Source organism: Lynx canadensis, chromosome X (assembly GCF_007474595.2).
Source record: "Lynx canadensis isolate LIC74 chromosome X, mLynCan4.pri.v2, whole genome shotgun sequence".
NCBI classification, from domain to species: Eukaryota; Metazoa; Chordata; class Mammalia; order Carnivora; family Felidae; genus Lynx; species Lynx canadensis.
In genome coordinates this window covers 101,133,260-101,147,820 of record NC_044321.2, presented here as the reverse complement: position 1 = coordinate 101,147,820, position 14,561 = coordinate 101,133,260, and positions in this window count along the sequence as shown.

Below are 14,561 nucleotides of genomic sequence, written 5' to 3'. Positions count from 1 at the left end.
TTTGTCACTTATAATTGTTCTTCTTCTCTCACAAACGTGTTTCTTCTTCAAGGAGATTTATGAAAAGGACTTGGGGGACAAATACAGCTATTTGACATCTTTAAGATTAATACTAAAATGGGTAAGAATTTCCAGAACTAAAAAGCTGGCATTCAAATTGAACAAGAATTAGGAACATGGGATTAAATGAACTGAGGAAGATTATAGTTTTGTGATTCTTGTTGAAAATATTGCTGGTTCTCTAATGTTTCCTCTTCCAGATTAAGGAAACTTTCTCTTAAGATATCTATGATGTACCGAAATGCCATAAAGTATTCATTTGTAAACTGAAGCATTTATCTTTTCTCTCTACATAACTCCCCTGAAATTCAAAAACTCTCAGTGAGTCTTCTTTCTCTCATGGCAATTACAATTGTTTGCATAAGTTCAATAAAAATCTGTTCATCTTATAACAGGTCACCATTTGGAAATACTGGTTATTTTACCAAGGCTTTGACTGGAATGTCATATTTGAGAGTGACATTCTTAGACTCAGATATGACCAGACAGCTTTAAGGAACTAAGGTTGGCTTTATGAAACATGGAGCCATAAAGCCCCTTGGAAATGTTGGCCTGATACCTTGCTTACAGAGTTCCCAGCAGCCTCATCAGGTGAGTAAAGAAGGTCACTTCCTGGCAGGTGCAGGAACCTCAAGATATCTTGGGGACCTCATGAAGAGGAATTTGCCCAACTCTACAGGTATTTCAGGCCTGTCTGATGGCAAGTATTTGGCTTGACTTCTGGCCTAGAGAGGCTACTAAAAGTTCAACCCAGAGATTCCTTATAAAAGGTTCCAACAAAGCAAACTTTAAAAGATCCTCATGATCAATCGCTATTCTTGCTGAGCTTATGTAAATAATTAGGTCAGATTTGTTAAGACTGGATTTGTTCTACAAATGCATTGGTCTCAATTTGGCTATCTCTGGAAAGGGCAGGTTTTAGAGAGAACTATGTTTCAACAATGCACCGTTATGGATGTTAAATTCTAGTTCTGATTGTCTTTAAATGTTTGTTTGCCTAAACTAGACAACTTGAGGTAAACTTCAGAAAAACTGTCACAGTATTTCACGTATAGACAGTCTTCTGTGCTTATTATTCTTTGGGGATAATAATAAGACCCCATGGGCATATGATTATTTAAGCAACTGGAAAACAGGATGGATCTCTAAATATGCAAACCATATCTTCCCTAAACCTGATCGGACAGTTACCAGAAACCCGCCCCTTTCGAAGACTTGGAGGTGGACTTTACAGATATACAACTAAATAGAGGATTCAGTTTCAGGTATCATCCCATGGGTCCATCATTCCAGAGTTAAGAAGGCCAGCTCAGAGGAACCCTCAACCTGGCCAAGTGATCCAGATCCAGTCAACCCGCTTAAACTGACCCTCAAAAAGACACTGGCCCCTGAGATCTCCAGCCCTGCTCCAGCCACACCCCAGAAGCTGGCTGGCCTGCTCTCAGCAGAAGCTTGAGGAATCAACATGTGGACCGAGCCCAGGGGTTCGGATGCAACTCTGCCAGCCCTTGCACCTCACTGGTGTCGTAGTCCTGATCTTCTTGCTGTTGGGCTAATAGAGACTGCACCAACAAACTAGGACATGGAATGGATGGCAGACACCCTGGTAATCTAATAAAGCCAAATAAACTCCCTGGCAGCAGTGTCTCTCCAAAATAGGCTAGCCCTCAACCTCCTCACTTAAGAAAAAGGAGGGACTTGTATCTTTCTAGGGGAGGAATGTTTCTATTTTGTAAACCAATCAGGAATAGTCAGGACTAAGGTTAAGGAACTCAAGGAAAGAATTCAATGTAGACAACAGGAAAATATCAGTCAATGGAGAGGATGGGATCTCACAGACTGGGCATCCTGGCTCCCTGCCCTGGCAGGGCCCCTCCTTCCCATAACTTTACTTGTGACCATCGGCCCCTGGATACTAAATACTCTGGTACGTTTTATTGAAAACACTGTTGCTCACCAATCCACAGCACGTATCTTATCCTTCCAAGAGTACCAACCTGTAAAACTGAACTTTTTTTTTTTAAGGCATCAAAGGGGGGAATGTTGGAGAAACGAATAAAGTACTGCACCAAAGATGGCTGACAAGACTAAAACAAGCGCTGGTCTCTAAGCTAGAGACCCCTCTTTCGGGTTCTTCTTGCCCTGTTGGCCGCACACACGAAAACCCACCACAGATATGGAAGCTGACAACTATAAATTACCCTTCCCTCTTGCATTCGGCGCTCAGATCTTGGGAGAAATGGTCTCCTCTGAGCCCGCCGGTGTTAAATAAATTTCCGATCCACCAAGATCTCTGAGTGCTGCTTGGTTTTTTCCACCAGCATTCCAGCCTGGTTCCATAACAGATCAACTTGTCTACCTCAATACTTTTTAAGAATCATTTACACATTCTTTATGTCTCACTCAAGCTGCAACAGATGTGAGATGTAAATATATATGTAAAATCTGTGTCTATCTTTTGATAAATTACTCTTTAAAAATATATATGCTCAAAAATCATATGGTACATTGAAATTTTAATGATTTACTATATATTGCTTTATATATCTAGATTTAGTTTCAGTCAGAATTTGAGAAATGTCAGTCACACAATGGCAATTATCATCCTTGACACAAAAATCCACAGCAAATAACATTAAGATGTCTCTTAGTATGTCACATGACAAGCGGTGTTACATTGGCTATAGGATCCTGTTTAATTTGGTGCATATTCACTACCCTAAAATACATTTTCTACCATGTATAAGAGTTATGCAGGCCACTATCTCACATACATTGCTTTAATTACTATTACTCTAATGTATGCAAACATCCTAATTTTTTAAAAAGCAATACATCAGAGTCTACATAATCCTAACATCATGGTTTTCTGCAGTATGCCTTACCCAATTGCTTACTGTCTTGATTCTTTTGTTTCAAATATTTAGGGAAACTGTCAACTTCATTAGTTGAAAGAACAAAGATCAAAACTGGCTCTGACACCAACTGTTTTTCTCTGTGGGGAGATCTTTTTTTTTTTTTTTTTCAAATTTATCCACTGATAGTGTCACCATTTGTGGTTTTAGGCATTATACAGGGGTTTTTCATCTGACCTCCCACCTATCTCCTCTTAACCTTATTCCATTAAAACCCAGTCTCTAGGAAAATGGCAATCTTCACGCACCCTCAGGGCAAACACCTGCTCCAGAGGTTGACTGTCTCTGTGTAATAGAACTACTTTGCCATTTCTAACCTTCTTGACTTTAATATAAACTTAGCCATGCTTTTTAATAAAGAAAAAGGTATATAGAAACACTTACATACAGAGAGATAAAAGTTTAAAGTACTGTATACTAGCAGTGGTTTCTCTGCATATCCATCCGATATTGGTGGAAATAAAATCTTATTTTTGAATTAAAAAATGCCTATATCCATGACACATATGGTAATCATTTTGAATTAGCAATAACAATGGTTATACATGGGACATGTGTTATGTTCTCTTGCTGTGCAATACTACTACAATATTATCAACCCTTGTGTTTAAGTGTAATTTCAGATTTTTGAATAAACATCTGAAAATATAAGTATCCAAATATTTTACATACCTATGCTTTCTGTTAAAGCTCATCTCAGCTGAAAGTGGTGCATGTAATTATATCATAAAGAAGACTGTGCAAAATAAACTGAAGTAAATATAGCCAAGCGTCATTGGTAGTAAATAAACAGCATTTATAGGTCTAGCTTCCTTGTCATTGAAACATTAGAAAACAAATTCATACATATTTCTTTGTATAATACTTTTCTTATTGTGTAACCATCCAGGTCAGTTCTCTTCTATTTGACAAAAATTATACGCGCTTAAAGGGCTGACTTCCAGAACTATGATGTTATGTTACATAGCATGTCTGCATCGGTTAATGGCAGAGTAGCATTCATTAGATGTAGATATTAGTGGATGAAAAAGACAAAGACCTATGCTTGAGCAACTACTTCAATCACTGTTATTATGTAGCTGTAGTTTCCACAATGAAAATGACAATGATTAACAAAGCATACACTATTGAAGAAATAGCTGCAGTCTTATGGTCAGGAAATGTATTTGTAAATATATATATATATATATATATATATATACATATATATATATATATATATATACACTCTTCATAAAAATATCTGAGATTTTGTAATGTGTTATAAAACCTATTTGTTGAAAATGTATAGGGGCGCCTGGGTGGCGCAGTCGGTTAAGCGTCCGACTTCAGCCAGGTCACGATCTCGCGGTCCGTGAGTTCGAGCCCCGCGTCAGGCTCTGGGCTGATGGCTCAGAGCCTGGAGCCTGTTTCCGATTCTGTGTCTCCCTCTCTCTCTGCCCCTCCCCTGTTCATGCTCTGTCTCTCTCTGTCCCAAAAATAAATAAACGTTGAAAAAAAAAATTTAAAAAAAAGAAAATGTATAAATGGGGATAATGTCCACTCTATTCTTATTCTTGCCTGTTTTACTGAAGTATAGTATATACATTACACATATGTACACACACATATACATATACACATAAAAGTACATGTAATAAGTATACCTTTTGCTTAATTTTCATAAAATGAGCACAATTATGTAAGTAGCACCAAGATTAAGAAATAGAAAATTGCTAGCACCACAAAGTGACCATCATATCTTCTTCTAGTCACCCATCTCTAAGAGTAACCACTAATTTGACTTTTAATAGGTTAGTTTTGTCTATTTTGGTACTTCATATAAAATGAATCACACAGAGTGAATTCTTTTTTGTCTGGATTCTTTTCTTCAACGACATTATGAATTTGAGACATCCATCTACATTATTCAGTTTAGCTGTTCATTGCTCGTTTTCATTGCTGTAGAGTACTCAACTGTGTAAAAATACCACAATTTATCCAATTTACTATTTATGAGCATTTGGGTAATTTTCCAGCTTGGGACTTTTATGAATAATGCTGCTGTAAACATTCCAATACATGATTTTTGGTTAACAAATACACACATCTCTTCTGGGTATATATACTCATGGTGGAATTGTTAGAAAATGAAACTTATATATCTTCTACTTAGTAGATCATGTCAAACAGGTTTCCAAATTGATTTTATTAATTTTAACTCCCACTATATACAGTTTATCAGGGTTTCAGTTGTTCTACATCATTATCAGAACTTGGTATTTTTAATCTTTTCTATTTTAATATCTTATTTTCATTTTAGATTTGCAAACCATCTGGATTTGATATTTGAATACATTATGAAGTTGGATACAGATATACTGATTTTTATGGATTTCTAATAGAATAGACCATTTACTGAAAAGACCATCTTTTTTCCCACTGAACAAAACTGTCACCTTTGTCACAGAATATATGTATGCCTGTATAGTATATATATATATATATATATATATATATATATATATATGAATGTTTCAGAATGCTCTATTCTGTTCCATTGTTCATTTTGTCTATCATTAAGCTAATACTAGTTACTATAGTTTTGAGATCTGGTCTCTTTGCCCCCTTTTTTTCTCTTGCCACTTGATGATCCTTTGACAATTTCAGAAATATGTTCTTAAATAAATGAAAACAGAATTGTCCAAAATTATAATTTTTGAAGATGTCTAAATTAATGATTACTCATAAATATTGTGCCAACTAGCATTTTGCCTCTCAACCCTACACTCACCCTCTTATACTCAGTTTTATGATGTAAGAGCTGTGACTCTGCAATCTATATTTATCCTTTGCTAGCTGATTCATTGTTAGAATCAAAGAAGGGGGTTGGAGGACAGCAGGTCTAGAGAAAGACTGGAAAACATGAGAAGCATAAAAAGGACTTGGACATTCTTGTTTTCCGTACTGTTTCATGCTCTGAAAATAGTCCCTCACCATGATGGAAGTTATCTCCTCCAGTATCTAACTACATTTTGTCACTCCCAGATCTTCTCATCATTTCTCCCCACAGATGACATCTCTAGTTAAGCAGCAGCCACTCATCAAAGCTCCAAAACCAGTTCTGAGAGCCCTTCCTCCAAGCTTCTAGATTCTAAGAACCTAGATTTTCCACTTTCCTTGTTTCTTAGCAATGATAGCTGTTTCCTCTAGTTTACATCTGTGTTAGCTCAATGTCACCTTTTTGTCTATTCAGTCCTCCAATACCTGTGTAATCAATTCCCTATATTAAATTATAATTGCTAAAATGTTTAGTGTGGTTCCTGTTTTTTTGATACAAGTATGGGCACTTATGATTTTAGGATAGTTTGGTTTACAGGTTTTAGAATTTACGATGGTGCAAAAGCAATATACATTCAGTGTACACTACAAATTTTGATCCTTTCCTGGACAGCACAATGTGGTACAGTACTCTCTTGTGATGCTGGACAGCAGCATGACGCTGCAGTTCCCAGCCAGCCACACGATCACAAGGGTAAACAACTGATGCACTTACAAGCGTTCTGAACCTATATATCTATTGTATTTTTCACTTTCAGTGCAGCACTAAATAAATTACATGACATATTCAACACTTTATTATGAAATAGATGTTGTGTTAGATGATTTTGCCTGACTGTAGGCTAATGTAAGTGTTCTGAGTATGTATAAGATAGGCTCGATTAAGCTATGATGTTCAATAGGTTAGGTGTATTAAATGCATTTTTTACTTATAATATATTCAACTTATGATGGGTTTATTGGGATATAACCCCATAATAAGTCAAGGAAGATCTATACAGGTATTCTATAATGTAAGACATAATTGGTTGCTAGGCTACAGTTTTTCAAACTTAGCGGTCTTCAGTTAAATCTTTTTTGTCCATCTCTACAATATTATAAATTGTATTCTAATCCTGAAAATGAAATGTCATACCATAAAATATAAACACTAATTATGAATATAATTTAAATAAATCAAACACACAGTATTAATTCAAGAAACTTTGCTTTCAATAATCCTTTTAGAGAGAGCTCAGTTAGCACAGTAAATGTCATTTAATTGGCTGTGTTGCCAAATGTCTGATACTGGGTATTAGGTATCAGCATAGTTATGTCTGGGCTTATTCAGGGTAAGATAGTAAGAAGCAAAAATCAAGCAGTATATCAGGGTATACCTATATTGTTGAATGAAAAAATCTGACTGTAATCATATGTGGATTTGCAGATCAACTTTTATATATGAATTGAAAAGCAGCAATAGGTCATCTTATGATCTTCAATTCCATCCACACCTAAAGTTCCATCATTAAAAATGCATTCCTCTGTTTTAAGATGTGACCACTGTTCAAAGGCGGAAGACCTTGTGATGAGAAAATAGCATAGTGAACATGAATAGCTACTTAATCTCACGACTCAGTCTCCTCATCTGTAAGACAAGAATACATGGTACCTATATTATAGAGTTGTTTAGAAGGTTTAATGGGAAAATTAAAACAAAGTGCTCTGTATAGTCATGAACAAATATGAAATACTCAATAAACTCAGCTATTATTATGATAGGTGTGATTATCAGACATTAACTCTTTAATTATAATATCTGACTCAATATTGAAAATTACGAGGAAAGATATGCTGATTATCATGGCATAAGCCAGTGATAGGATCTTGAGGATGGGATGCCACTATACAAACTTCTTTGAAACACTCCTGTAGGTGAATGGTCAAGTTCTCAGGACAGGATGGGTGTATGGATGAGGATGGATAGGTTAATAGCCACCTGTTCATGAAGGGTCATATTGATAAGTCTGTATTTTTTCCTGTAGGTAATGAGGAGCTTTTGAGAAATAGGTGGGTAATGACAATTCAGCCCAACTATCACATAATCCTCAGGAATTCATGGTAAATTTCATTTGCAGTTGCATAATAGACTGGACCACGGAATTATGCTCAGGGCTTATTCAATACAAAACTGGCACACAAAAAGTGCTGAATAAACTTCTTTCATAAGCTTTACATTTTTATTAATTCCTGAGGTTTACACCATTTTCAAATACATTTAACATGTTACTCCATAGTCTAGGAGTTATGTAAAAATGATTTTGGATACTCTAAACTCATTTCCATTTCCTTAAAACCTTCCTTTTCATGTCCTGGACCCATTATCAATTATAGCACAATAAATTATCAAAGATAACATTTTCACATTATTATAGTTTAAATAATGAGTTTAAAAAATGTACTGAGGCAGTAAACAAATCTTATGAATTTTCAAAGGAAACTTATTATATTAGCTAAAATATTTTTAACCTAAATACTTGTTATAATTTTTATAACTTCAGAATCTATATATATGTGGCAAATGTTTATTTACTAGAGTGCTATCTAACTAGGTTACTTTGGCAAGTCATTTAAATTTTCTGATGTTCATTTTCCTCAACTATAAAATGACAGAAATGAACAACCTATCTAATCATGCAAATAATCATTATCAGACTATGTGAATTGGTTTGTATTTTAATCATCTTTGTATCCCAAATAACAAACTATCTAGAACTTAATCATACTAGTAGTAATAACATGAACTAACTCTTAGAATGAGTCAGGCACTAATATTAGTGCTTTATATGAATTACATTATTTAATCTTCAAAACTCTGAGACAATGGTATATAAAATTATATTGAGAGACTTCCAGCTTAAACCTTGACATGTAAAAAGCATGGAAATTGCCTTTCAATAAGAAAAAAAAAACCTGAAAACCAATTACTTTTCTTGAACCCATCAGAAACCTGAAGTTGGCAAACCATTGCACTGAGATGTACAGATACAGGTATATCCAGAGAGTCACAGCCGAGATGTGCTATAGGCGGCATAAGCTGTAGGAGCCATAACTGGTAAAAAGCACTTCCAACAATTTGATGAATTGTTGGAAGCTGAATGTGAACTATGAAGAGAGTGAGAAACTCCTGGGGTCACAGTCTTAGAAGGGACCCCACAGTCTCATGGATTTTACTTCTGGGAACCTCACCAAGCTCTCATGGTGAAGATCCAAGAATATGGACTTACGGCTCTGGCAGAAGGAGTAAAAGAATAATCATTGTAAAATATATCCAAAGTGTTTTCCGTAAAAAGGCCTACCCTCAAGGGAAAAGACTTTACCAAGTTTTATCCTTCTCACAGAAGGACAAATATCCAGCTCCAGTCTTCTCCAGCCTTCCTGTATCATCTAAGCAGAGGGTGGGGGTGAAGTCAGTGGGACAATTTCTACCAATGGAGAAATCCTTGTGAAGGTCATAGCACAGAAACACAGAGACACAAAAAGATGGAGACTTGTTCATAAAATTATAGGTCATTTCTTCACCACACCTTATCACCATACCAACAGGGCTCCAATATAATAATAGCAAATTACAGCTGACAATAATATGCAGACTGCCTTTCAGGGGGAATACCCAGGGTGTTCCAAAGTCAAGAAGGGAGATAAAACAAAGACACAAGAGAAATTTGAAGACTCTGGTGCCATCAGCCACAGCAAACATGAAACACAGCACAATTCCTACAGAGATTAACACAAAACCTCATTCTAAAGACTTATTTACCTCAGTTCTTATTTCTGATACATGTCTGCTTTTTAACAAAAATTACAAGACATGCCAAAAGGTGAGAGCAAACACAGTCTTAAGCAAAAAAGCAATTATTGAATCCTGCCTCAGATATGATACAGATGTTGGAATTATCAGAAAGGGAATTTGAAATAACTATAATTAATATGTTAGGGGCTCTAAAGGAATGCAGAGAACATGCAAGAACAGATAGCCAATGTAAATAGTAAGAAATTTAGGAGAGAAACTAAAAGTAATGTAACATTGTTTTTTTGTTTTTTTTTTCATTTTTTTTTAACATTTATTTATTATTGAGAGACAGAGAGAGACAGAGCATGAGCAGGGGAGGGGCTGAGAGATGGGGAGACGGGGAGACACAGAATCCGAAGCGGGCTCCAGGCTCCGAGCTGTCAGCACAGAGCCTGATATGGGGCTTGAACTCACAAACCGGGAGATCATGACCTGAGCCAAAGTTGGATGCCCAGGCGCCTCAAAGTAATGTAATACTGTAACCGAAATGATGAATGCTTTTGGTGGACTTAGCATGGCTGAGGAGGGAAAGAAGTCAGCAAGCTTGAAAATACATACAGAGAAACTGCCAAAACTAAAAGGCCAAAAAAAAAGAACAATATCTAAGAGCTGTGGGACAATTATAAAAGGTGCAGCACATAGATAATGGGAATAGTAGAAGTAGAAGATAGGAGGAGAAGAAGGAGAGGAAGGGAATACAAGAAATATTAGAAATATGAAAGATTGAAAATTTCCTAATTTAATGACAGACACCAACCCATAGACCCAGGTAGTTCATCTTCTCAGAGGCATCAGTTAAAAATTCTACACCTTAACATATCATATTTAAACTGCAGGAAACCAGGGAAAGAGAAATTTCTGAAAGAAAGGCCAGCATGGGAGGATCACCTTACCTATGGAGGAACAAAGAAAAGAATTAAGGGAGACTTCTCAGAAAGCAGGCAAGCAAAGAGAGTGGATTGAAATATTTGAAGTGTTGAAATGAAAAATAAAACAAAAACACCATCCTATAATCTACATTCAGTGAAATTATCCTTCAAAACTAAAGGAGAAATAGGTTTCTTTCAGAAAAACAAAAACTGAAGGAATTCATCACCAGCAGAACTTCTCTTAAATGTTAAAAGTTCTTCAAGAAAAAGGAAAAAGACATATATCAAAAACTGGAAATTACATAAATGAAAAATATTGGAATATGGGTAAGAACATAAATATTTTTCCTTTTTCTTATTAATTGATTTGAAAGATAACTATTTAATGTAATAATAGTAACAATATGTTGAGTGATTACAGAGCGTAGACTGAAATGAATGACAGCGATGTAATAAGAGATGAGAAGGAGAATTGGGTACACTCTTATAAGGTAGCTGCAATTCTCATGGAGTGGTATAGTGTTACTTGAGGGTAGACTGGGATTAATTGTAAACGTATATTGTAGGGGCGCCTGGGTGGCTCAGTCAGTTAAGTGCAAACTTAGATCCAGGTCATGATCTCACGGGTTCGTGCATTCTAGCTCCGCATCAGGCTGTGCTGACAGCTCAGAGTCTGGAGCCTGCTTTAAATTCTGTGTGTGTCTCTCTCTCTGCCCCTCCCCCACTCATGCTGTTATTCTCTCTCTCAAAAATAAAATAAACATTAAAAAATAAAAAAGTATATTGTAAATTTTATGGAAACCACTAAGTTAATTTTAATGAGAAGTATAATTGATATGCAGAGAAGTATAATTGATATGCAAAATAATTCAAATCAAGCCATAAAAAAATGTTCAATTCAACCAGAGAAGGCAGCGAAAAAGAAAGGGTAAAAAAAAAAAAAGGGGGAAATAAATGCAATGGATAGGGGCACCTGTGTGGCTCAGTCGGTTGAGCGTGCGACTTTGGCTCAGGTCATGATCTCACGGTTCGTGGGTTTGAGCCCACCATCGGGCTCTGTGCTGACAGCTCAGAGCCTGGAGCCTGCTTCAGATTCTGTGCCTTCCTCTCTCTCTCTGCCCTTCCCCTGCTCACACTCTGTCAGTCTCTCTCTTAAAAAATAAATAAACATTAAAAAAATGCAATGGCTAGAAAACAGATATGAGATGGTAGATATTAATCCAATTATGTTAATAATAATTGTAAGAGCTAATGGTCTGTATACAATAATAAAAAGGCAGAGGTTATAAGCTATCTCAAAAAACAACATTCAAATATATGTTGTCTACAAGAAATCTACTTTAAATAAAAGACACAGGCAGGTTAAAAGTAAAGAGGTTTGTGAAAATATACCTTTTTAAAACTAATCAAAAGAAAGAGTATCTATAATAACTTTAAACAAAGCAGAATTCAGAGGAAGGAGGATTATCAGAGATGAAAAAGGGACACACATAAATGTTGAAGAGATAGAATTCTCCAAGAAGATACAACAATCCTAAATGTGTAAGCACCTAACAGTAGAGTATCAAAATGGATGAGACAAAAACCAATAGAACTCAGGGCGCCTGGGTGGCTTAGTTGGTTAAGTGTCCAAATTCAGCTCATGGTCCCTGAGTTCAAGCCCCGCGTCAGGCTCTGTGCTGACAGCTCAGAGCCTGGAGCCTGCTTTGGATTCTGTGTCTTTCACTCTGTCCCTCCTCCACTCATGCTCTCTAAATAAATAAATAAATAAATAAATAAACATTAAAAGATTTTTAAAAAACAATAGAACTAAAAGGAGAAATAGATAAATCCACTATTATAATTAAAGATTTTAATTCCTGGGGCGCCTGGGTGGCGCAGTCGGTTAAGCGTCCGACTTCAGCCAGGTCACGATCTCGCGGTCCGTGAGTTCGAGCCCCGCGTCAGGCTCTGGGCGGATGGCTCGGAGCCTGGAGCCTGTTTCGATTCTGTGTCTCCCTCTCTCTCTGCCCCTCCCCCGTTCATGCTCTGTCTCTCTCTGTCCCAAAAATAAATAAAAACGTTGAAAAAAAAATTAAAAAAAAAAAAAGATTTTAATTCCTTCCAAAATTAATTGCTATATCAAACTGGTAGAAATTCAGTAAGGATATAGACCTGAACAACACTATCAATCAACTTATCTAAATAACATTTATTGAATACTCCATTCAATACTGAATACACAGTTTTTCAATCTCACATGGAACATTTAAGGTATACCATATGTTGGGTCAGGTAACCCACTTTAACAAGTTTAAACAAAAATAAATCATGACATATGTAATGAGATCACAACTTCTCAAAATGTGGGATGTAGCAAAAGCAAAGCTTAGAGGGAAATTTATAGAATTAAGTGCATACATTCAAAAAATAAATAAAGATTTAAACTCAGTAACCCAAGTACCATCCTAAGAAATGAAAAAAGAGCAAATTATGTATAAAATAAGCTAGAAGAAAATAAATAATAAAAATTAGAGCAGAAATCAATGAAATTGAAAACAGGGAAATAATAGAGAAAATAATTGAAAACACAAGCTGGTTCTTGGAGAAGATTCATATAATTGATAAGCCTCTGTCCAGGCTAAGAAAAAAATAAAGACACAAATTACTCATATGGGAAATGAAAGACTGGTCATTACTAGAAATCCCACAAACATGAAAAGTATAATAATGGGAAACTATGAATAACTTTATGGCCAGAAACTTGGTAACTTAGATGAAATAAGCCGAATCCTTGAAAGACACAAACTACCAGAACTCACACAAGAAGTGATTGATAACCTGAATAGTCCTTTACCCAGTAAAGAAATTGAGTCATTAATTGATGATCTTCCAAAAAAATAAAGCATCAGGTTCAGACTGTTTCACTGACTAATTCTATCAAACACTTAAAAGAAGAAATGATAGCAATGTTCCACAGTCTCTTCCAAAAAAATAGAAGCAGAGGGAATCCTTTCCAAATCATCCTTTAAAGCCAGTATTACTCTAATATGAAAGTCAGACAAAGACATTATAAGAAATAAAATGTGCAGACATAGGTCATGAACACAGATATAAAAATTCTCAACATTAACAAATTGGATTCAGTTTAGCCAACAATGTCTGAAAATAATTATACCCCATAACCAAGTGGGATTTATTCCAGGGATTCAAAAGCTGGTTTAGCATTTGAAAATCAATCAGTATCTACCACATCAAGAGGTTAAAGAAAAAATCATTTGATTATATTAATTGATGTAGAAAATGCATTTGATAGAATTCAACACTCATTCATGATGAAAACTTTCAGTAAGCCAGGAATAGAGGGAACAAGACCCAGAAGAAGTTCCTGGGTGAGCAGCCTAAGGTCTAAGACTAAGGAATAGTGGCTCCTGGCCAAGGAGGAAATCAATACTAAGGAGGAAGAGACCAAGGAAGGAAGCTCCTTTTCTCTTGTCTGCATGTAGTAGCTTCAGCAACTACATAGATAGTTCAATAAAATGCAAAAAAACAGATAAAACTAAATAGATATGAATAATATATGGACTGCAGTTAATAATAAGGTATCAATTTGGTTCGTTAATTGTATCAAATATACCATTCCAATATTACATGATGATTATAAGAGAAAATGCTGTGAGGTATATGCAAACTCCCTGTGGTATCTTCACAAATCTAAATGTGTTCTCAAATTTTTAAACATTTATTAAAAAACAGTGACTAGCTAAGAAACATGTAATTTATGTGTAATATAAGTATAAACACAAAATAGTGAACAATGGCAACAAAAATTGGATTTAAATTTATAATTATATTGATATATAAATAACTGTATTAAATATATATAAATAGAGAGAGAGACAGAGACAGAGAGAGACAGAGACAGAGACAGAGAATGAGCTTGTTACTTGTCGTTAATTGTTTGGATGTTATCATAGAGTTTTAAGTGATTGCATTTATTACCCCCTTTATATGCATGGCCCTTGCAATGTTATTTTGCAGATTCTCTCATTAAATTTCAGAGTGTATTATTCCCAACACATGAAT